This window comes from Rhineura floridana, chromosome 4, assembly GCF_030035675.1.
Source record: "Rhineura floridana isolate rRhiFlo1 chromosome 4, rRhiFlo1.hap2, whole genome shotgun sequence".
Lineage (NCBI taxonomy): Eukaryota > Metazoa > Chordata > Lepidosauria > Squamata > Rhineuridae > Rhineura > Rhineura floridana.
The window spans coordinates 131,774,908-131,798,462 of NC_084483.1; positions in this window are offsets into that span (position 1 = coordinate 131,774,908).

The following is a 23,555-nucleotide window of genomic DNA, read 5'->3' on the forward strand; positions in this document are numbered from 1 at the left end:
TCCAAATCAAAAGTTATTTTGTCAAGAAGCCAGGAGAATGGCTAGGGAGGGAAGTTCTGTTTTGTTCTGATTAACAATATTGGGTTCAATGTCAGCTACTGACAAACACTTCTTGTACTTTAGTCTTTGGTAGTGATGAGCAAATACATCCATTTCAGTTATGTTTCTCATTGTTCCAATCGGTTTTCTACATTTCCACATCAATTTGGAATTTAAAGAAAAAATCCTCGTCTTCAGCATTTTACTGCACATTTCTCTAATGTACACATTTTGTATGTAATTTGCCTAATATACAGTTTTGCAAAGCGATTTCCCCTAATATAATGCATTTTTCTATGCTATTTTCAGTAATAAATGCATGTATAAGGAATGGAAAGATCTGTCAGTTTTGGTTCTCTCAGTTTCTCATTTTTCCAGTCTTATTCAGTTCTCCACATTTCTGCAGCAATTTGCAATTAAAAAAGAGTCCTTATGACAATTCTGCCCATCCATTTTCTGGATCTCTTTAGCCACCCCAGTCTGGGTGCTCTGCAGCTGGACCCCGGGTCACCCTTGACCCCTTGTAGCGGCTGATCAGGCAGGGCTCTCATATCCTCAAATGGGGTCTCCTTTTCCCCTTCAAAGGTGCTTCCCAATATCTCCCCCATTCATTGCCAGTGCTCCTGGCGCTCTCTTTGTCTTTGCTCCTGGTCCTCCTGGCTATGCTGCTGGAACGTCAATCTCAGGAGGGTTGCTGTTCTCTCCTCCATCTCGACTCAGACACACCTTGCTCCAATGCTTCTCCCAGGAAACTCAATCCCACTTTTAACACCAGTGTGCCAGTGTGGTGTAGTGGTTAAGGTGTCAGACTACAACCTGGAAGACCAGGGTTCTAATGCCCACGCAGCCATGAAGCTCACTGGGTGACCATGGGCCAGTAATTGCCTCTCAGCCTCAGAGGAAGGCAATGGTTTAGCATGTGTTTTTTTAAAAAAATGTTTTAAATGTTTAAATTGTGTTTTAAATTGTTTTTAAAAGATGTGTTTTAAATTTGTATATGTGTTTTTAATGTTTTTAGGTACTGTAAACCGCCCAGAGAGCTTCGGCTGTGGAGCAGTATATAAATACAATAAATAAATAATAAATAAATGGTAAACCCCCTCTGAATGCCGCTTACCATGAAAACCCTGTTCATAGGATCGCCCATAAGTCGGGATCTACTTGAAGGCAGTCCATTTTTCAAACACATTTTAAAGTTTTATGTGTTTGACTAATGTAGATATTTTTACAATCAATTTCTTGTAATATAAAGCATTTTTGTATGTTATGTTCACTAATATATTCATTTTTATGCACATTTTCCCCTAATACCTGTATTTTTGTAAGCATTATTTTGTTGGAGAACTGCATTGTAAAATTCATTTAAGTGTGAATTTTGAAGGATGGTTGTGTTTTTGTTCATATTTTTTCAGAAAGTGTGAATTTAATAAATTCTGCATTATATGCGAACTGTATATAATTTCTCCCCCATCCCTGATCTACATGCACACTTTACCCCCTTATAAGCATTTTTGTGGGCATTACTTGCCTGGAGAACTGCACTGCAACATTTGGAGAAGTGTGAATTTGGAATGATAGCTGTGTTTCATTTCTCGTGTTGTTTCGGAAAGCGCAAATTTCTTGAGTTTTCCTTTAAATGCGAACTGAATCAAATTTCTCTTCTATCCCTACTCTTTGGAATATATATGTAGCCACAGACAAAAATGAATATCTTCTAAAGCAGGGATAGATCTTTCTTAGTATGCTATTGCTGTCTAAAGCAGGGCTAGATTAACTATCATTCTAAGTATGCTATTGCTATCTACGTATATATTCCATTTGCTTGAGCATATAGTGGCAACCCAACTCACATAATTTCTGGATAAAACTATTTCCAGAGAGGTAGCTGTATGAGTCTCTTGCTGCAAAAACAACCAAAAGAGTTGTGTTGCAAAAACAACCCAAGGTCTTGTGCTAGATAGATAGATAAGAGAGATAGAGAGAGAGAGAGAGAGATTAGAGAGAGAGAGAGAGAGAGATGACCACTGTTAATAAGGTAACTATCACTGTCTGTGTTTTTCTAAATTTAATTCCTTCTGACTTCACTATCATTCCCCCATCCCCAAATAAAATAATGTCTACATGTACTTGCACCTCAGGATAACACTTCATTCATTTTCATGCATCTTTCCTAACCCTTTGCAAAACAGCATTTCCCAGGATTGTTCCCCACTGCATGATCCTATTTTGCAAAAAGCCAGGGAAACGATCCTGGGGAATGCTGTTTTGCAAAGGGCTAGGAAAGCCCTTTCCAGAACAGTATCCCCTGGGATCACTCCCTCCTGCACTATGCTGATTTTTGCAAAACAGCATCACAAAGGATAAATTTACCCAGCCCTTGGTTGGGAGAGGAGAAGGAGGAGGAAGAGGAGGAGGAGGAGATGCAATCTCTCCTTTCCCCTCCCCAACATATGTTTAATTAGGGTTTTTTCCCTAATTAAATATGATCCCTTTCCCCCAAACTTATTCAGGAGTGGCTCCAAGCCAGGGTGCATGGTCCCAGGGTCGACTCAGGGTGAGTTGACCTGATGGCCCTGCTCTGAATTGGAGCCCAGGACAGGTAGGGGGATTGATGCACAGCCCTACTGTGTTAGCTCTTCTAATTGCTGTGTTGTTTTAATTGGCTTATTTTAGTGTCAATTTTAATTGTAAATGATTATTTTAATGTTTTGAAGGATGTGTATTATTATGTATTTTAATTATGTGTCTTTATATATTTTTAATTGCTTTTATACTTGTAATCCACTTTGAAACCACCTTGGCAATGAAGCAGTACATAAATAAATAATTGTTATGAATAATAATAATAATAACAATTATTATTATTATTATTATATCCCTGCTGGATGAACATACAAATGCCCAGTGCAGGGCCACACTGCATCTTTATGGAGTCTGTTCCAGTTCTGCAATTAACACAATTGCTGCCACACCCCAGCAAGTTTCTGAAGAAGGAACACACATGGGAATGACTCAGAACAGAATAGAAATGACAGAAGTTTTCTGGCCACAGAATCATTTTTCATTGCATTGTACAGCTTCAAGATATCTTCCCATCCCATCTCTTCCCACTGAAAGAGAAACTTCAATTTTTTAAAAAAGTCAGTTAACGCACATATGGACTGTTCTGATCTCCATTCAACCCAGAAAAGGTACCATTGGCAATCATAGGCTCCAGGCACTCAAAGTTGGGGTTGTTGAAGGTTAAATTTATGCCATCCAAAAATACCCTACCATCCACAGATATATAGCTTAGGATTTGAATGTACAAATCCTAGGCAACATTTTTTACAAAAAGACATGCCAACTAAAAAAAGAAAACTGTGCAACAAATTTCAGGCGCTGGGATTGACTAGCAGTAGTATTATAGTATTATATAGCCACAAGAGTGTCTGTATACTATAGCCAGCGTGGATTTTTCACATTCCGCAATGTTAAATTGAAAATACCCCCATGCCATTCTGATGCTTCCCATAAGCTCATTTCAAAGCAAAACCTTACAAAACTTACAGTCCTGAACTCAGAAATGCTTGCTTACAACCCTCTAAATTTCCACAGCAATACACAAAACAGTCAGAGAGAATCAAGAGTTCAAAGTGTAAAAAGAGAGAGAAAAATCAGACCCTTTTGGACTTTTCTCTGTCAGAGTTCTGATAATTTGTTAAAATTAATTAAAAATCAGCCATGTTCACAGAGTACCTGTAATCCTATTACTGACCTTGCCCCATACTCTGACCTTCATGTTCTGCAGTTTAAAAGTTAAAAAAAATGCCTGGTTGATTTTCAATTAATTTAAGAAATTTAGCATTGAACTGAATGATAATGGGCTCCTGCTGGGAGGAAGGGTGGGATATAAATCAAATAATAAATAATAAAATAAATAAATAAAATAACGTTGGGCATGCCCAGTAAGAACCAACTGTCAGTGTTCTAAAACCCAGACTCACAGCTGCTGGGCTTGGCTAATCTGTGCCACACCCACGCCAGACCTTTCTTTCAGTTGAGACAGTCATGGCTTCCCCCAAAGAATCCTGGGAAGTGTAGCTTGTGAAGGGTGCTGAGAGGAGCCTCCTATTCCCCTGACAGAGCTCCAATGGCCAGAGTGGTTTAACAGTCAGCCACTCTGATTGAAGTTCTATGAGGGCAACAGGGCATCTCCTAGCAACTCTCAGCACCCTTCACTAACTACACTTCCCAGGATTCTTTGGGGGAAGCCATGACTGTGTAAAGTGAAATAACCATCTGGTCCTGATGTGGCCAGGGACAGCTTTGGTTTAAATTTAGGTGGGAGGCTAAATGTGCCTGCTGTAGAACAAAAAGGTGGGGAAACGCTGAAAAGCAATGATATTGTTCACAATGTTTTCCTTTTGGAAAGGAAAGGGGCTTCCCCTCTGCCCAGTGCCCATCCACCCAATTGCCTCCCATTCCCCTCCATGCCTCTCCCCCAGGTCAGTTTCACCTAACCTAAGCATAATTGCACAGGAGTAAATCCCTTTGAACTCAAGAAGCATGCAAATGATCAAACCTGTCCTCCCCTCCTCCTTTCTCCTATCACCTCCCTTTTGCCCCTTCCCTCCCCTTCCTTTGACCCCATTCCAATCCCCTCCTTCTCTTCCCTTCTCCTCTGTCTTTCCCCTTCCCTCTCCTCTCCCCTCCCACTCCTCCTCCCCATTCTCAGTTTTACCTATCCTAACCATGATTGCATAGGAGTAAATCCCATTTAACTCAATAAGCATGCAAATGATCAGACCTGCTTTTCCCCTCCAATCCCCTCTCCTCTCCCTTCCTCCCCTTTTCCTTCTTCCTCCTCCCCTATCCACTCCAGTCCACCCTCCCTCCCTCCCTCTCCCCGGTCAGTTTTACCTATCCTAAGCATGATTGCACAGGAGTACATCCCGCTGAACTCAATAAACATGCAAATGATCTAACCTGCCCTTCTCTTCCCCTCCTGCCTGCTCCCATCCCCCTCTTCCCCTCTGCCCTTCCTCCCATCCCTCCTCCTCCCCTACCCATCACCTGTGGTCAGTTTCACCTATCCTAAGCATGATTGCAGAGGAGTAAATCCCACTGAACTCAATAAGCATGCAAATGATCAATCCATTCTCAGCAAAGTTGCACAGAATCTGATTTCTTACCTCCCAGATTAAAAAGCAGAGAAATTCACTAATAGGCAAAAAAAACCCTTGCAGTTTAAGAATGTACCAATAGCCCACAGATATTTCTATCAAACTTTAAAAAGCAGGGAAATTGGGCAGCTATAGTGAATGCACCAAGGGAGCAGGAGACCTGACCTCCTCTCTGAGATATTATACTGCCCTACAAATTTGTCAAACACAAACACAATTTGGGTTGGTCTTTCACAATCCAATCTACTTCCTGTGTAGCTTGGAAGAATTTGGTAACATGTGCCTCAGCATATGATGAGTGGTGGCAACACCTGCAATCAGCCCAAATAGCAGAAACAAGATATGTGCTATGCTGATCTTGTTTTAGCAGGAAGGAAGCAACAATATTAAGATACAGTTGATATAGTTCAGATAGTCACTTTAAATATGTTTGATTTACTTTACAACTTTAGTGAAGTTTCGTATAGTAAATCATTTTCTTTTGCTTCTGTTCCTGTGAATATGTGAAGCGCAGCAACACTGCAAAATATACACTAAAAAAAGTCCAAAAACAATTGTGGAATAATAGCACTCACTATTCTGCACAATAGTCTCCAGTGGACATGAGGATTGTCTCAGTTTGCACAAGATAAAAAAGTGGGAAGTGAAATATATTCTAGCAAATTTCTAGGTGTGCTCTTATGTTTTTTAATTGACCATGCTCACCTTTCCTTAAATGAAGTGATTTAAACACAGCAGGCTGAAAACATGCATCTTGGGCAAGACAAGTTTGTTTTTTCCAACAGCTAGACTCATTGCTTAAGTAACAACATATAATCAGTCTGATTTTACATCAACCTGCAGTTTCAGATTCAACTATTAATGCACCAAAAATAGAAATAGAACATAACCTCCAATTTGAAACACAAAAGGCTATCTTCACTATCATATGACATTGACCAATAAAAAGGCTTTAAAATTAATAAAAATACATTTTACACAGGTTTCTAGGATGAATAATGAGAGAAATAAAATTTTCTAGATTAGATTCTCTGTCGAAACAAAACAAAAGAAGCAAAATAAGAACACCAACATACAACAATGTAATTCTCCATCGTTGGAGACGGCAGGTGTTGCCACCACTCAGCATATGCTCAGAGGTACATGTTACCAATTCTTCCAAGCTACACAGGAAGTGGATTGGACTGTGAAAGACCAACCCAAATGATCTTTGCATTTTGACATATCTGTAGGGCAGTACAATATCTCAGAGAGGAGGTCTGGTCTCCTGCTCCCCTAGTGCATTCACTATAGCTGCCTAATTTCCCTGCTTTTTTAAAGTTTGATAGAAATATCTGTGGGCTACAGGTATGTTCTTAAACCGCAAGGTTTTTTGCCTATTAGTGAATACATTTACATAGCCTTGGTTGCTATGGTGTCTATTCTTGTATTTATGCCAGCCTGTGCTATACCTCAGCAGCCACCTGGAAGAGATCCAAGGAAAGCCCAGGTGAAATGGCTGCAGGAAGTGACACTAATAGTGCTTGAAAAAGCAGCATGCTCCCACTGAGTCAATGCTGGCATACCTTTTTGGCATAGAATGTAAATGTAATTGGTTGCTTCTGGCTATTAAAATGCCGTGACACCATTCACACTTCCGAATCATTATATTTTGTGCAGCTAATGCTCCTTGTAACTTTAATTACAGTAATTGCCATTCTCAACTTCCCCTCCTTAAAAACTGTTGCATAAAATTCCTGGCATGGAATGACACCTGGCTTGCCTTGAGTTAGCAGCCCTTGCACAGATGATGACCAACATACAAAGGTGGTGTCCTTAGGAAAGAGATATTTATGAACTGGCAAAGTCAGGATTCAGTTAGACATTTGCCCCTATAACCAGACAAGTAAGAACTGAACTTTTCTAAGTTCAGTTCAAAGTGGTTTCAATGTACGGATTTTTGAAATAAGGTATTCAAGCTGAACAAATGTAGGCAGTGCCAAGGATACTCTGTATGGATACCATTTGGTCTAACCCAGCTACTAATTCTTCTGTCTCACTATGGGGCAGAGACAATGCATCAATAGGCAGAGCTTGGAAGATTACTTTTAAAAAGTAATAAATTACAGTTACATGGCCCCCCAGAAGTAGTAATTACTGTTACAATTACAATTGCTCTGAAAGTAACTGATTACTTTACTTTTTCTCAAAAGTAATCACTACAGTTACATTTCAGTTACTTTTTTAAAAAAACGCCTACAGGGTGCTGGCCTTGGCTGCTGCACATCCAAGTAGCTTAAAACAACATTAAAAATAAGCAAACACATACAGAGGTAGTAGAATAATTATTTTTATTCATAAGATAGCAATAGTGATCTCTCCACTGATAAGGGAGTTGGGGAGGGAGGCAGAGTCTACTACTCAGTTGTTTGCACATCAAACCAAGTGCAACCCCCCCACTCAGCCAGCCAGCATAATCTCTCACACTTAACCACCTCCCAGACCCTGCCCTGCCACCAACTAAGGGACACTCACTCAAGCAAACATTTTCCCCTGAGATGCAAACAGGCACAGTAGCCAGAGAGGATGGTGGAGGCCACTTTGTGTGCCAAGTGCAAGCACAGTATTCTCTCATTCTCTCATTCTCTCATTCTCACTCTCTCACTCTCTCACTCTCTCTCACACACACACACATGTTGTCATCTTTCACCTCCACAGTTCTTTATCTCCATTCTGCTGCTGCCTCGTCCTCCTCCTTTATCCATGTTCTTGACCTCCGGATCCTTTTCCTCTCCACTCCATTCTTCACCACCACTATCCATTTTTTAAAATAATTGTTTTCTCCACTCCACCCCATCTCACTCTCCGCCTCCTCACTTGTCGCCTCCTACCCATCCACAGAGCATGAGGAAAGAGCGACACTGCACAGAAGCCCAGTTTGAGGCACATGATTTTCATCCACAAATCAGAGGAGCAGAAGACTTCCCCTGCTCCCCCCCAAGTAATGCCCAAAAGTAATTCTGGAAATGTTACAATTACTCCACAAAAGTAGTAAAATTACTCCTAGTTCTATTACAATCAAAATGTAAAGGAATTACCCACTCGTTACTCAAAAAAGTAACAAATTACAAGTAATTCGTTACTTGTAACTAGTTACTTCCAAGCTCTGTCAATAGGTCCTCAGTGTCTCCAAGCAACCAGCATTTTCCACCTCTCTTGCTCCTTTACCACATTCGAGTACCATTTTCCCCACGAGAATTCACTCATGATGACCACCAGCTTGGATGGCTTCAAAAGAAGATTAGACAAGTTTACAGAGAAAAAGGCTACCAACAGCAATTAGCCAGGAAGGCTGTGTTCTCCCTCCACTGTCAGAGAAAGTATCCCTCTGAATACCAGCCAGCATAATCTCTCACACTTAACCATCTCCCAGACCCTGCCCTGCCAGTTGCTGGGAATCACAAGTTGGGATCATGTTGCATCAGGTCCTTCTTATGAGCTTCCCACACATGTCTGATTGGCCACTGTGAGAAGAGGATGCTAAACTAGATGGGCCTTTGGCCAGCCTGATTCAGCAGGACTCTTATGGTCTTATGTTTACTTGAAATGGATACAACCGATTATTCGACTCATACTCAGAAGAAAACACAAAAAGCAGTTGGGCAAGTGTAAGGAGGGAGGCACTTTTTTTTTTTACATAGCTGCTACTTCCATGCCAGAGAGCCAGTGTGGTGCAGTGGTTAAGGTGTTGGACTACGACTTGGGAGACCAGGGTTCAAATCCCCACACAGCCATGAAGCTCACTGGGTGACTTTGGGCCAGTCACTGCCTCTCAGCCTCAGAGGAAGGCAATGGTAAACCCCCTCTGAATACCACTTACCATGAAAACCCTATTCATAGGGTCATCATAAGTCGGGATCAACTTGAAGGCAGTCCATACTGTATACACTTCTATGCCATGGACCTTTTAGGGACATGTTGGCCCGAGTTAAGTTAATCAGTCCCTCTAACAGTAAACTCAGGTTGTAAGTGCCGAAGTACATTAAGACAGAAAGAGGGAGAAATCAGCACACTTGGGGGGAACCCTAAAGTTTCCAAAAGTACAATTTTAAAAAAACTAAAGAGACTCCCAAAACACCCTGCTCAATGAGGACTGTGCATGCCTCCTAGCCATAGAATGTTAAGTGTCACTTGGACAAAAAAAAATAAAAAATCACAGGAGAGAGCTAGAATGGGGTATCTAGGAGGAGGGCATGACTAGCTGGCTAGAACCCTGAACAGGAGCACTCTTATTAGAAGGCTAATATACACTGTAACATTTTGTTTCAGGTCCCACTTGTCTGCTAATGATATACAGGAATATATGGACCTTCACTTAACGTACACTCGCTTTTACGGACATACTCCATACTCCACCATGCCCCTGTTTTCGTATGTTTGCTTCACACTTACAGACACTTAACGGTGCGCGGGGGTGGAAATAGAGGCGATCGCGCCACCGCAAATCAGCTGGGAGGCGCGATTGCGATCAGCTGAGAGGCACAGCAGCGCAGCAGCAGAGGCTTTAGCGCGGGGCTTTGAGGCTCCGCATGAAGGAGAGGTAAAATAGTTTTAAAAGGTAGTGCTTCACTTTAAGGACATTTTCAGTTTAAGTACTAGCTCTGGTCCCATTGAGTATGTTAATGCGAGGTATTCCTGTATTCTTAAAGATAAGGGCTGAATAAAACAATACCTGAGGTAATACTGAGAGGACAGGAAATTTGTATTTGTATATTTTGCCACAACCACTATAATTCAGTGTGGGGTAGGATAACGCAGGGAGGGGGGAGAAAGGGCAATGTCCACACTCAGTTAGGGCCCATCTGCACTATGCATTTTGAATTATGGCACTTTAACAAATCATAGCTCCCCTCAAAGAATCCTGGGAACTGTAGTTTGTTAAGGATGCTGAGAGCTGTTAGCAGACCCTTATGCCCCTCACAGAGCTACAATTCTCAGAATGATTTAACAGTCAATCCCCCTTCCCAGGGAGCTCTATGTGGGGAACAGGGGTCTCCCAACAACTCTTGGCACCTTTAACAAAACACAGTTTCCAAGATTCTTTGGAGGAAGCCAAGACTGTTTAAAGTGGTTTAATATTGTTCCAAATGTATAGTGCAGAGGGGGCCTAACTCACTGAGAAATTTGGCCCTATTCAAAGTAGTCTATATTTTAATAGAACAAGATGGTGCTCATAAGGATTCCCCAATGATTTCACAGGACACAGCACAAGTCAGAAATGATGTTTGGCTTTAAAAGCAGTATCTTAGTATGGCCCATATGTAGGGTTACCAACCGTACTCTCTTAAGAGTACATGTACTCTTTCTGAGATGGCGCAACAGCATACTCTTACTTTTCACTTATCAAAGCCAAATGTACTCTTTTTGAAATGACAAAATAATGGTAACCCTGCCCATATGCAATCAGCTAAAGTTATGAATTCTGCTGAAAAGTTAATGCTTTGAAGGCCAAATGTTAACCAGGCAAAAGATTTGTGATTAGTTTGACATTTAGTTTTTGCCTGACTTTTAGAAACAAAGAAACATTCCTTGAATATGTGATGGTGAAACCCTCTGTGGGGAGAAATCTTGATCCCTTAACAGAAAACCAATTGAAAAAGACGACTTGTGATGCACTAACAGCTGCTCACAGCACCTGTTATTTATTCCCATCATTACACTTCCTGCAACATTTCTGGAAAGACCTAAATTGCTCTCGCTCTCGCTCTCTTTCTGTCCTGCAAAGACAATGGTTTCTTTGGAATGGCATTTCATGCTAGATTGGTATATTTCAGCTATGACAGGCATTTTGAATGTTTCTCAAAGCAATCTTTCCCCACAACAAAATATGCATGTTTTGATTCTCCCTGTACAACATGAAAGACCATTCCCCATACCACATGTGTAGCCTGCTAAGAAATTATCTCTGTGGGGCTTTCTGCAATGTGCTATTTCATGTGTATGGGCTCATTCTGTGATCAGCCCCTACTGCCTTGTTTGTCTGTACACACCAGCCTTCCCCAACCTTATGACTATCAGATGTTTTGGACTATGATTCCTGTGAGCCCCAGCCAGCATGGCCAATGGTCAGGGAAGATGGGAGTTGTAGTCCAGCAACTTGTGGAGAGCTCCTGGTTGAGGAAGACTATTTGAAGTTGCCACCAGTTGGTGTCATGAGTCCTGTGGAGAATGCTTGGCAGAGTGGAATGGAGGATGAAGACTAGGATCCAGGGGAAGGCCCTAGTGGTGTGCTGTGAAAGGGGAATGGAACTGAGGAGAACTTCAGTAGTCTGCCCAGTGACTGCCCAGCCCCCAAGGCTCTGGCTACAGTAGACAGGTCTGATTCTGAGAGTGTCCCTCCCAGCACCCTGCCCTTGGTCTCAAGAGCTGCCTTCTGCCATGCCTTCAGTGCTGCCGGAGTCTGAGGAGTGTGGGGAGGCTCAGCTTAGGGAACAACTGGCTGAAATGTCTCCACCCCCATCTCTAAGGGCACGTCACCTTCTGCATAGGCATGAACAGACTGAGACTGCATATCCTGTCCATAGGAGTGCCCATTTGCTAGTCCAGTCCCAATGCAAGAAAATGTACCCGCACAAGAAGTGCACCTGTCCCAAGATTACTTAAGGAGTCTCAGGGGGCATGCCCAATTGCTGCGACATCTTCACTAGAGTAGCCATGCCTCGAATGTAGTGTAGAAGCCTAGAGACCTGTGTAATCTGTAACCTGATCTATATACCACTTTGGAGTTAAGTTTCACATAAAAAATAATGGAAAACAGCACTTCGGTGTTCCCAAGTTTGATTCCAAGTGGTTGATCCAGGATAGCTGGCAGCAGCACACAGAACATTTGCACAGTGGAAAGGAGGCAGCCCTGTGTGGTTAACCAATGTACATATGTTCATTGTTCCTGTGTTCCCCACAGGAAACAGCCATCAAGCAGAGGCAGGGTCATAGGGCCTCCAAGTGTGGCTGTCTCATGAGATGTGACCCTAACCTAAGGCAGGGTTAGCCAGCATGGTGCCCTCCAGATGTTGCTGGACTACAAGTCCCATCATCCTTGACCATTGGGCATGGTGGCTGATGTGAGTTAGAGTCCAGCAACATCTGGAAGGCACCACCTTGGCTATCCCTGTCCTAGGACAACCAGCAAAAGAGCTATCAGGATTCATTCTCATCTCAAGCAAGGTCAAGGGTTAAACAAGTCTAGTTTGATTGCAGTGCAGTGGCTGCTAAGCCAAAGGCATGGTCGCCAGAATCAAGGGTTGGCTGCCGGGAGCTAAGCGCTGTAGTTCTGCCATTGTGAGAGAAGCCACTGAACTAATTCACATTCAAACCGCTGTATCATTAGTAGGCAACCAAGCTTGGCAACCAGAAAGGAGAAGAGAGACATTACACAGAAGACAGCAATGACTGGCTGGTTCTTATGCTGTCACCAAGAATTCTCCCCCTTCCTCCCTCTTTAGTGTAGACTACACTTAATAAAATGTGTTCTTTTCAAAATTAAAACAAAGGGTCTGTTGGAATGTATGAGGTTCAACTCCAACTTGGTGGGTTGAGGCTGCATGGGGTTAAAAAGGGTAGCTAGGGAGGAGACCTCTTGGTTGCTAGGCTATACCTATCCCTTTGATCTCCTGCTGTCTCTTCCTTACTGCTAGACTGATATGCGAAGGATGTTGATCCCAGTTCCTTCCCTCCTTCCAGTCTTCTTCTTTGTCTTGAGAGGGGAGCAGACATTTTTCCTATGTCTCTCCCTCTCCTCCAGCATGAGGGCGAGCACTTGGCTCAGTGCTTGCTGCTCCAGCGTAGCAAGTTAGCTAGATGTAAGGACTCTTTCCTATCAAGTATGTACTTCCAGAATAAAGTAGTTATTTCTTATTTTACAGCTTAAAGTCTCTGTCTGACTAATTTGCAGGGAAGGTAGAATCTTAGCAAAGATTCAAACACACACACATAAGCTCACTCAATACGCTCCGCTCTGCTACGCAACTCAATAGAATTCGACAGGTTCTGGGCACCAGCCATGCAAATGGAGATTTGAGCAATTAAAGGAGCTATTGTGTTTGAATCAAGGAAGCTATTAGAGACCTTCAGAGTTTTAGTCAGTGAAGAGTTGAGGCCTTTACTTCAGGATGGCCAGCATGATGGAGCGGCTAGGTCTCCACAGACTGGAACCCGGAGGATGGAAACTGTGGGAATTTCGAATGAAGAAACACCTAAAGCAACAGAAGCTGTTGGAAGTAATTACAGGATCGGAACCAGGACAAGGTGCTTCTTGGGAGGAACAAAGAATTTGGACTGAGAAGGATGAAACGGTACAAGACCTCATCACTAAATGTGTAATGCGCAGATTCCTTTGATTATGAATTCTAAAAATGCCAGAGAGATGTGGAAAACTCTTGAATCCCATCATAATCCAAAAAGCCAGGGACATCTGATTGCAATGTTAAGAAGTCTTATTAATCTGCAAATGAGGGATGATTCTTTTGAACAACACCTTACTAAATTTATGGTGTTAATCCAAGGGATAGAAGAGGCGGGAACGCAGCTGGACCAAAATGTACAGGTTGCCTTATTTCTGGACTCTCTCCCAGAATATATGGAGACTTTTGTACTTATTTTACAACAACAGAAGAAGACTTTAAACGAGATTATTTCAGAAGTGAGAGAGCAGTTCTCTCAGAAAGCAGCCACGGAAAAGGACTGCGTCTCCTCTTTCTTAAGTAAACAAACTGGCCAAGCTTCTAGCCGACAGCCAGTCAAATGCAGATTTCAGGAACAAATGGAATCCAAAGGTGTGAAAGCCAAGTGTTGCTATCTATGCAATTCAGAAAAACACCTTAAAGACCAGTGTGACAAGAAAGGGAAGCCTGAAAGAAATAAAGAATTTAAAGGGACAGAAAATAAAAGTGCAAAGGGCTTTCAAGTAACTCATGTTGAAAAATGTTATGACAATAAATTCTATATTGGTTCAGGAGCAAGTTCTCATCTAATAAACGAAAAAGCTTTGTTTGAAGATTTAACCCCATATGAAGGCACAGTTAAATTGCCTGACTCGAGAGTCGTGCCCATAAAGGCATGGGGAGATGCTAAGCTGTTTTGCCAGACTCCAAGTGGCACTGAGGAAATTTATCTCAGGAATGAGCTCTGGACCCAGGGATCTCAAACAACCTAGTGTCTGTAAGTGAAGCAACAAATAATGAATGCAAAGTGCTATTTGAACAAGATTCTTGCACAATTTCTAGAGATGGTGAAATTTTATGCACAGCTACCAAAAGAAAAGGGATGTATGAACTTGATCAAGGTCCACAAGCTAATGTTGTACAGAACTGTTGTAGCATGTCATGTTTACATATGTGGCATAGAAGATTAGGGCATAAAGATATGGCAAAGATTATTACCCTTCAAAATAATAATTTAGTAAGAGGCATGAAAGTTGAACCCTGCCAACAAAAGGGGAGATGCACATGCTGTGTTAAAGCTAAAGGGACCCGACCCAGTTTTCCTAAACACAGTGAAAGGAAGACTAAGTGCCCCCTAGCGTTGATTCACAACGACATCTGCGAAATGCCTATTCATTCACATGGTGGAAATCGGTATATTTTGAGTTTTATTGATGACTTTTCAAGATTCACTGTTGATTCATATGTTGAAGGAGAAGGGGCAAATGCTTCAGAAACTCAAAGAATATGTGGCAATGGTGACCACTAAATTTCAGAGAAAACCACAGATTCTACGTTCTGATAATGGATTCATTCTTTGGATTCCTCAGTGGAAGCTGTTCTTTCTCTTTTCTTACGCCGTTTGGTAGGTGTCCCTCGTTGTGTGCCCTCGGCAGCACTCAGATTGGAATGTGGATTTATTTCAATGGAATGTCAGGCCTGGCTGACGATTGCAAACTTTTGGGTTAAAATATCTTCCAATAGTATGAATGGATTTTTACCCTTATTCTGGGAAGATAACTGGTCCTCTCTTTGGAATAAAAAATTGGAATTGAAGCTGTTGCAAATGGGTCTTTCTAGGGATTTTTTAGCATCCCATTCACCAAGCGATGCCTTATCCTTAATTTGCTCGCGACTTAAGGATATTGATTATCAGACCTCAGTTACCTTGGCCAACAAAACATGCTCTCCATTGCATTCGAAATTAGGCTTTCAACCTGGGAAGCCAAATTGTTATCTAGAGCTGCTTACAATCCCTAAGCTACGACTAGCGTTTTCTAAAGCCAGGTTTAATTCCTTACAGTCAGCGGTTCTGGAAGGGAGGTTCAGGGGGGTCCCCTATGAACAGCGTGTTTGCCCCTGTGGTGCTGGCATCATTGAAACACTCCAACATAGCCTCCTTTGTTGTTCCCCCTATGCTCAGATTCGTTACAAGTTCCTCAATAACATATTGTTGGAAGTCTCCCATAAATCGTCTGAAGAAATTATTTTCCATTTGCTTTCTGGGACTGATAAAGAAATTACTACTCAAGTAGCAAAATCTGTGTATGCGGCTCAGCAGAAACGTACTTCTATTACTTGTTTTATTTAGTTTATTCTATGTTGTTTTCTGTAATTCTGTGTAATGGATATTACATGTACAGTTTTTAACTTTGGGTCTTTGACTGTAAAATAAAAATTTGACTGACTAATGGAGGGGAGTACATGTCACATGCTACCCAGCAGTTTCTGCTTGAAAATGGGATTGAGCATCAAACCACTGTACCCCACAACCCAGAACGGAACGGAGTCTCAGAGAGAAAATTCAGAACCCTTATTGAGATGGTGAGATCCATGCTGGAAGATGCCAATCTCCCACAGAAGCATTGGGGAGAGGCAGTGTATACTGCCACCTATCTACAAAATCATTTGCCAACAAAGGTGAATGGCAACAAGACTCCATTCAAATTATGGTATGGGCGCATACTCAGTTTGGCTCATATAAAGGTGTTTGGATCAAAAATGTATGGTCACATTCCACACCAGAAGAGAACCAAATTGGACAACACTACAATGGAAGGAATCTTCATTGGATATTCTTCAAGACAAAAGGGATACAGAATCCTAAATCCCAAAACAGAAAGGACTGAAATCCAAAGAGCTGTCTACTTTGATGAAGGTCAAGGTGCATTCCAACCAGAAGGGGCACCATTCCAAGACCACAACAGTGAAGAAGATGAAGTAGAAATACCATACAGCACTACAGAACAGATTTATTGTAACATAGGTTGACTCTAGACCATGAAAGCTTATGCAACAATAAATTTATTAGAATTTAATGTGCCACAACACTTTTTTAAAAAAAATTGAGACAGTAACACAGCTACCCTTCTGGAACATTTTAAATTAAGGTGATGAATGGAACATTGCAGGAAGGGGAGAGGAGGCTGTGAGATTGACAGATGATTTTGCATGTGATTCAGTGATATGCACAAATTGGTCATTCCGCTTGTATTGTAAAGCCGGAAGGAAGCCAAACTCACCCTGTAGCTGAGAGGCTCACTAACTAAGGGTTTGATTGTGTGTGTTTTCAGATTACATCTGGATCATTGTTCAGTATTCAACTTGTCTGAACTACCTCTGCCTCTTCAACCTTCAGTTGTGGTTCCTTGAAGGAAAATTCATCTACTCCCCTATCCCTGACTGATCTAGGGAAAGGGTGAATAGCCTTCTGGATCATCCCAAAGTCCCAGCAGAAACTCTCAGAAACAGCTCGCTTTTCAAGAAGTTGAGCATTTATCCAGGAGTAACCCCACAGTAAACACTGTGGGACTTACCTCTGTATACGTTAACAATCTGATTATACCTTAAATCCATTGAGTGATTCAAGTGGGCTTAGCTGCACTTAACTCTGCCCCAGGATTGGGCTGGTACATTGTTTAATCACTCCAATCCAATTGCAGTCATAAAAGTGTATAAATCAGGAGTACATGCCATTGAATTCAATGGGGAAAGGAAGACTGTTTAAGGTTGCAGCCAAGCCAGGGTATGGGGCAGAGGAAGCACAGGTGGATGGGGCACACAAGGGGATGTGAGTGGGTGCAGCAACTCCAAAGGGAATCTGGAGCCACACTGCCTTCAACACAATGCTCACTCCAAAGGCCACTCACAGCAGTAGCATACTCAGTTTATCCCATGAGTGCCGCTATTCAAGAATCATTTCAAATCTCAGCTTTGGCACTGGGAAGTGACTCTATTTATGCTGAGCAAGTGGGGGCATCCCAGTGGCAACATTAACAAACCTTTTTCTCTTTCCATCTCACCAACACCCTTTTCTTAGTCCACCCCCCCTTGACAAATCCCCCCCCCCAAATCTGCTGGGCTGCCACAAGCGACCACTGCAAATAAATAAGAAAGTGTCATGCTTCTCCCAAGAGCAGGCTGCAGGTTAAAATAAATGTATCACCTAGCACTTCAGCACCAAACCTCAGCAGCAGCAATCTCCTTCTCTCCTTGTGAGCATTAGTGATCTTAATCCAGAATGGGGCGGGGGAGAGAAATAAAACCCTAGCAAGTGAAAACCCCTGCAAGTGCTGAAAAGAGCTGCCTTTTCCTGTTTGTCTCTGCATGTTGGTTAACGGTGTGTGTATGCACATCATGTGAGCTGAGTAAGCTTAAAGCTTTTAGCAGCAGCACTATGCCTGTCTGCCCACTTTTCTCTCTGTGTGCACACCCAGCAAAAGGTCCAGAAGATCAAAGAAGCACACAGGGGACAGCAGGATAAACAATTTCAGTGGTGCTGATAATAAAAGTGTATCTGCAGGTTTTTTAAATTATTTGCAAAACTAGCATACTATACATTTTATCTATCAAATAATTTTTGATCAGAAATAAAAAATGTACATGTAATTTGTGATGTCATTACAATGTATTAATTTTTTAATGTATTAATTTTCCTGGGCTGCTGACCAGGGCAGTTTATTTGTCTAATTCAAAAACCTTCCCAATATGAGGCTTTAATGCTATACTCCTTTAATCCTTTTCTGGGAGTAAAGCTGCAATCCTAAACCAGCACACCTCTCTCTACCCCCCATCCTATTTTTAAGGCAATTGGGCATGGCTTACTTAGGTGTAACTGCTAGGAAACGAATACTGATTTTTTAAAAAAGTTCTGCAATAACCAAGTGGTCTTGACAACAAACTCTTAAATGGGGTGTATGTATTGTTATATCTTCAGTGCGTGTGTATGGAGTACTTCCAAAAACCCTTTGAAGTAGGTTAGGCTGAGAGTTGGTTCAGTCAAGCTGCACAAGTTTTTTTAGCTGCTCCCATCTTTGTAATGTTATTTTAATGTTTAAATTTTATTTAATAATTATATGATTATGGCTTTTGAACTATTTATAACTGTTGTAAAATGCCTTGTGAGGGAAGGAACTCTGAAAGGCAGGTTGAAAATCCATTAAATAAATATGTCTGAAATCAAGACTGTGGATTCAAAATAACAGGTAATATATAATTAATAAAATAATATATATATATTAATATATAATTGGTAATATATGTACATAAGCAGCAGTTCTTGCCAATAGATTGCAAGGAGGTGAGGGCAGGTGGGAAAGTAAGGGGCCCAATCTACATACTGGGCCGAGGAAATCCTGTTGGCACCCCAGTGCTAAACTATTTCTTGAGTGAATCCTTCAGGAAAAAAAGTAATTCCTCAGCCCATGTCCGGAGTGGCCAACTTGGAGGGCAGTGGTGTGGCACCACCCTCCAGACACTAGCATCACCTGCCACTTACTGGGATGGCACAGGGCAGCAGCAAAGTCAGGGCTGCACATGTGCACTGGTGGAGCCAATCTGTGTACTCCATAAATATAAACCCCTTACCACTAGGTGCATAATTCCACCTCTATATATACCCATAAGAGCATATACCATTGGTCTACCTAGCTCAGTAAAATCTACACTGACTGGCAGTGGCTCTCCAGGATTTCAGATACAGTTCTCTCCCAGCCCTACCTGGAAATGCCAAAAATTGAACCTGGGAACTTTTGCATGCAAGGCAGATGCTATGGCCCTTCCATAAGAGGAGCAAGATTGTTCTGGTTCTCAGACTAATGTCTGGAGGAATTTGTTGTTGTTGTTATTATGTGACTTCAGGTCGATTACAACTTATGGCAACCCTATGAATCAGCGACCTCCAAGAGCATCTGTCATGAACCTCCCTGTTCAGGTCTGTGGCTTCCTTTATGGAATCAATCCATCTCTTCTTTGGTCTTCCTCTTTTTCTACTCCCTTCTGTTTTCCCCAGCATTATTGTCTTTTCTAGTGAATCATGTCTTCTCATGATGTGTCCAAAGTATGATAACCTCAATTTCATCATTTTAGCTTCTAGTGACAGCTCTGGTTTAATTTGTTCTAACGCCCAATTATTTGTCTTTTTTGCAGTCCATGGTATGCACAAAGCTCTCCTCCAACACCACATTTCAAATGAGTTGATTTTTCTCTGGAGGATAGAATAAACCAAAAATAAACTATTCTCACTTTAAATTACAGCTTTTGATATTCTCAAGGGGCTTGAGGGGATGTCTCCTTTAAAGACAGTATGATGAAAAAGACAAATGCCATTATTAAATCCCTAAAAGTACTAGGTTTAGCACTCTTGACATTTTTATTTCAATATTTGTTTGATTCAATATTTGTTTGATTGTAGTTATTATACATATAGGTAAATGTTAAACAAATATCAGCTTGGTGGGTACACATTAATTCGTCAACTCCATTGTGCTGGATATGTCTAAAATAAAAATAAATTTTAGTAAAAATAAGAGCATCCATCAGTTGTTTTTTACCCCCAGGCTTGTGGAAACAGTTCTGTTCATCTTAACTTTATGAAAACATGTTGTTACAAAATTATACGGCAAGACAAATGCAAGGGGACAACAGGCCTTTGACAGCAACAGTTCAACAAAGTGGAGTATTGTATTTCCCAAGAGGAAATGTCAAAAGAACTTTATCATCTGGCAGATAAGATAACCTAGATAAATCTGCCCAGCTCTGGATGCACAGGACTGCCATTCTAGAAGACAACACTTCCTGGAATCAGTTCAAAGACAACCTGGGCAGTATTACACAGATCCTAGCTGGCTGGTATCTAAGGTTACATTGCTTTTTCTTTCATTCAAACTCAAAAGCAGGGGAAGCAAGATCAAGTCTAAATCAACATCAACAGTTTAAATAGTCACAGTCTGACAGAGAATGAAGTGTGCTTGGACCCATTTAAATAAATGGGCTCAATCAAGTGTGCTTCACTCTATGTTAAACTGTGATTACTTCTTACGGCTGCCGAGAAGAGCTACACTAGAAATATATCATGAGCGCGTAGGTGCCAGCTGCTCTCTGTATTTTGGTTGCATATTTAAGTAATTTGCATTCTTTTGTGTCGGCAGGAATGTGCCAATTCCCCCATTACTAAGGGTCTGCCTCCTTTTCCCTGGCCATTTTTGGCACTGAAAACTAAGGATATAATACACACTCACCTGGGAATAATGTCCATTGAACTCAGTTGTCCTTACTTCTGGTTCAGCATGTACAGGACTGCACTGTCAATTGTTGCACATCAGCAGTGCATAATTTCCTGTGTTCATGTGCTGTGGTAGTGGGGTAATATTAAAGTAAGATTTACTTTTTAGAATTCAAAGAGTTATTAAAGTCAATTATGATGCGTCCCCCGAACAGAACTAAATCTTTGCCTCTTTCAGCTGAAATAGTTTGATGCTACCTTCATGCTCTTGCTATCAGCTGTTCTGCTCAGGTATACAAGCCAGTTCCTGGGTTCCATCACTTTATCACATTCCAACGGGGCAAAGACAGAGCCCCTCAGAGCTTATCACACTAACAGGTCATGTTTATTTCTTCAGAACTAAAGGTCATCACAAGAATGCTGTATGCCACAGGCAGACAAGAACTGGGTAATAATCAAAAGTGGACAACAATGGGGACATATTCACTTATCATTACTCTTCCTACCTCTCCAGACCTTTCTGTTAAAAAAGCTTCACACAGCCAACCCTATGAAGTTTTGGGGGGCAAACTTGTTCATCTCTCTACAGTGTGACTGGTCAGACCATGACACAAACAAGAGACCGTGCCTGTCAGAAGGCTACACAAGGGTGTGTGCGGGTGGGTGTGTAACATAAAACAAGGATCCTTCCAAAATACAACAGAATTTTTAAAAATGATGTTTCTCCAAATGCAGGAAGCAAGAGGGTTGGTACATATTCAGGGCTGAGTCCAGAGGGGTTCAATCTGATCTTCTGTGTGTTTGCTCAGAAGTAAGTTCCTCTGTTTTTGATGCCTTAGATTGCAACTCAGCAGTTAGACACTTTACATATCCTTCAAATTAATGGAATTTAAAAGAAGCCTGACTGTATGGAAGACTGCAGCTTTTAGCTATAATCCAGCATTTCATGCAATTGGCTGTGATATAAGTGGATACACTTGAGCAGAGGAAGTAGGCAAGCACGTGCAATGCGAAAGAAAAATCTGGTCCATTCAAAATGGCTTTTGCAATATTCAGGATCAAGGCCTATATCCACAGCCTTCTGTCACACGTTGCCAATTAACCTAACTTCTTCTCCTGCATGTACGGACCTGTTTCAATGCACACAACACAAACAGCAAATTTGGATTGCTTGCTAAGTGTGCATTTTTTTCCCTACACAGGCCTATATTTTGACAGAGCCCAGCCGTGCTCAAATTCAGACCCAAGAAAGCTACATGTATTCAGAAAGCTTTAGAAATGGTGCACAATTCAAGAAGGGTAGATTTCATCTGAGCTGGACAAAGAAGGCTCAATCTCAGAACAATGTTGGGGGACAATACTGAAATATAACCCATTGTACAAGAGAACTCTGAGCATATGTAAATTGCTGTTTCTCATCCCTTTATAAACTGAGCTCTGCCATCATACTTCAGGGATAAGGTGTCAGGGCTTCCAAACAGGCTTGCTTGAACATCTATTTCTCTCTTGTTAGAAATCAACAGGTGATTGAGAGGGGTAAAGCTTTTCCAACAATGGACTCAGTCCACCAATATGCAGGACTTTCTCCTATGCAGGTACTATAAATTACACAAGACCAGCACTCAGTGAACTGCATCTTTATAATTATGGCCAAAGCCCAGTAAGTCCATAAGAGCACAAGATTTTCATTGCTCCTGATGGAATGACAAAGCTCCATGATCAAATGAGGAGCTTTCACTGTCTGTCTGGTGCGGTCGCATTTGGAATACTGTGTACAGTTCTGGTCGCCTCATCTCAAAAAGGATATTACAGAGTTGGAAAAGGTTCAGAAGAGGGCAACCAGAATGATCAAGGGGATGGAGCGACTCCCTTACGAGGAAAGGTTGCAGCATTTGGGGCTTTTTAGTTTAGAGAAAAGGCGGGTCAGAGGAGACATGATAGAAGTGTATAAAATTATGCATGGCATTGAGAAAGTGGATAGAGAAAAGTTCTTCTCCCTCTCTCATAATACTAGAACTCGTGGACATTCAAAGAAGCTGAATGTTGGAAGATTCAGGACAGACAAAAGGAAGTACGTCTTTACTCAGCACATAGTTAAACTATGGAATTTGCTCTCACAAGATGCAGTAATGGCCACCAGCTTGGATGGCTTTAAAAGAAGATTAGACAAATTCATGGAGGACAGGGCTATCAATGGCTACTAGCCATGATGGCTGTGCTCTGCCACCCTAGTCAGAGGCAGCATGCTACTGAAAACCAGTTGCTGGAAGCCTCAGGAGGGAAGAGTGTTCTTGCACTCAGGTCCTGCTTGCGGGCTTCCCCCGGACACCTGGTTGGCCACTGTGAGAACAGGATGCTGGACTAGATGGGCCACTGGCCTGATCCAGCAGGCTCTTCTTATGTTCTTATGAACAGTAGGCAAGTCCCAGCTAAGAGTGCAATTTTGCTCCACGGCACCACATGACAACAGGCCTAATACAAATGCATGAAGTTGCCTTATACAGACCTTGACTTTTAAGTACATTTAGCCCAGTTCTATCTATTCTCGATGGTAGTGGCGAGCCAATCCCATTTGGGATTCTCTCCCAGTGCTATTACCCAAGACCTTTGAATATCTGGTATTTGTCACACATTGAACTTAGGATCTCATGCATGCCCCTCTCCCAATTTGCCTTCAAGCCAATAGTAGTGCTTGAGGAATTCATTTTCCATTAATTCCAACATGAACTGATCCCTACCCCCAGGCCAATGTGTGACACTATCATCATTTGGATTTCACACATCTCCAAATCTGTAAAAACATTCTCAGCATATTTTATAAAATACATTTAGGAACACAGGAAGCTGCCTTATACCAAATAAGACCATTGGTCCATCTAACTCAGTGTTGTC